Raw genomic sequence first — 2,447 nt, 5'->3', positions numbered from 1 at the left:
TAGTACCTGAACTTGTGTCTCAGGCATGGTATTCAGGCCTCAGATTTTCTGCAATGAACAATGACTCTCACCTCCAACACCTATGTTGACATGCACTCCAGTTAAATCTTGCACTCTAGTTAAATCTCACCACGCTCAGAAATCTTCCACTGGGTGAAAACACAGTCAACTCACTCTGCTCTCGAGCATTTCTGATGAACCAGACAAAAGGTTTTAGTTCCCTCATGCTACTCCCCTCACGTTCACACACACATCTTAACTACACATCCCAACAACTCTTCACGTGTGGTAACCTTTAGATGGTAGCAGATGTTAGATGCCTGACATAGCTTATGTTTAATCCTTACAATCTTAGAACATTATGTTTAAAACGAGGATAATATATACTTCACAGGGTTGCTGTGAAGAGCAAATGACACCTAGCACATGTGGGAGGTCAGCCATTAATGTCTACTTAGTGAATGAATGAATAAGGGAAAGCATGCAGCACGTCATCTGTGAGAGTTGCCTTTCCCTCGAATCAGAATCAGAAAAATAAGTAAATCCTAAAAATATCCCACAAGAGGCTATCTTTTTTCTGCTAACCAGCAACTCACTGCTCCCCAAACTGCTCTGGTGATTCCAGATCATTGAAATGTCTTCCTTCTTCGATTCTAATGTATTATTCCTGCAACTTCTACTCCTGGATTCTGGCTCAGTTCTCAGAAGCCATACAATATAAATCCAGGTGCTTGGGCCTGCGCTTTTTTTTTTTTAATTATCCCTTTATTTAATTTTATTTGTTATTAATATTTATCTTTTTAATTTGACCAAAGAAACAGAGAGAGCACGAAAGAAAGAAGGTGAGAAGGCCACCAGATCTGGGACTTGAACTGACACTGACCATGTGGGAGTCCAACACCTTAAGCACAATGCGATCTGACCATGCCACTTACTGGTCCCCCAGCCTGTGCTTTCTTTACTCCAGGATCTAACTAGTTTGGCCTCCAGTGGGTTCTCACAGGTAGTTAGGGAAGTTGATGCCCGCCCTCACCCCACCACACACACACACAAAATGGGAAAGCAAAAATTCTCAGAACACATTAACTTCTAGCGCATGTCAAAGTTTTATTTCACATTTGCGAGACAAAAGAGCAGAAGGAAAAAACTGGTCACAAAAACAGCCTCAGGAAACGGGCTCTTTTACAATCAGTGGTGATGTCTACTTTGGTGGACCTCAAACTTGAGGTGTATCAGAATCACTGAGGACTGTTTGATCCCAAGCGCTGGGCTCTACCCCGACCTTCCCATTCAGCAGGTCCGCGGTGAGGCCGAGAAAGTGAGTGGCCAACTTGTTCCCAGAAGATGCTGCCGCTGCTGGTCCGGACAGGCTTTGAGAACACTGGTGTAGACCCCAAGTAAAGGAACAACTTTGATTTTGGTGTTTCGAAGCTGTGAAGCGGCTGCGCCCTCACCACCAGGAAGTCCAGTTTGCTTGCGCCCAGAGAGCCGCCCTGAGCGCGACTCCAACCCGAAACACCGAGCACGGGCTTGAGTTCACAAGCAGTGCCGATCGGGAATTGCAATAAGCAGCAGAGCTGTGCTTCTCCTTCCGATTAGGCGGTTTACGGGACATGGAGTGAATTGGGGACGAAATCGTCTTTCTCGATCCGGCACAGGCCACACGGACTGCACTAGTATCTCCTTTGTCCTATTAGACCCCAAGGGGTCGCCCAATCGGGCGACCCGAGCTTGCGGGCGTTTCACCCTTCTGACCACCAGGGGGCGCGCCCGGGGGTGGGCGGGGCCGAGACCAACGCGCGCGCCAGGTTACGCGGACTTCCCGCTGTCCCTGGAGGAAAAGAGCTGCTACAGGCGCCAGGCTCCGCCCCACGCACGCGCAGTAGTGCCTTCGGGCTCAGCTGAGGCGTCCCGGAAGTAGCAACTGGAGCTCTTGTTAGGGGTGGCCGGGATTGGTGGTCCCTGTTTTTGATCACGCTTCAAGTCCTAGTTTTTTCACCCGGACAGAGATGACTAGCCCAGGGTATTGTTGCCAAGGTTGTACGAAATCTTCCGTTTATGTTAAAAGTGCAAAAAGTAGGTGCCGAAACCCGGGATCGAACCAGGGACCTTTAGATCTTCAGTCTAACGCTCTCCCAACTGAGCTATTTCGGCGCTTGTTGCGTTCGCTTTTGAGTAAACTATTACAAGCTCTCTGCATCAACGGTTTCATTTACTCTTCCTTAATCACAGGCAGCGTTTTCCGGTTCTATGCGACTGCACGCTCGCAGCTCTGGCGCCTCCCGTCGCCAGCGGTGATTAGATGCACCGCGACCGTTTGGTAACTTTCTCAGCAATCTCAGCGTCGGCGGCGGCACAGAGTCCGGACACCGGGTCCATAACCGCCACGCAGTAGCGTGTGCCCTCGGCTCCTCCAGACGCGGGAGCTGTCCACGAGCCCCAACCCC

The 2,447-nt window shown here is 49.7% G+C and overlaps 1 non-coding gene across 1 annotated transcript; it reads right to left on the bottom strand.

Moving 5' to 3' along the window:
* Positions 1–2,081: 2,081 nt before the first annotated feature.
* Positions 2,082–2,154, bottom strand: TRNAF-GAA (transfer RNA phenylalanine (anticodon GAA)). Its single transcript has one exon. It is a non-coding gene; the product is annotated as a tRNA-Phe (tRNA).
* Positions 2,155–2,447: the final 293 nt, after the last annotated feature.

The sequence above is a fragment of the Tupaia chinensis genome, unplaced genomic scaffold (genome assembly GCF_000334495.1).
Source record: "Tupaia chinensis unplaced genomic scaffold, TupChi_1.0 Scaffold000503_1, whole genome shotgun sequence".
NCBI lineage: Eukaryota > Metazoa > Chordata > Mammalia > Scandentia > Tupaiidae > Tupaia > Tupaia belangeri.
This window is presented reverse-complemented; position numbering and strand designations above follow the sequence as displayed.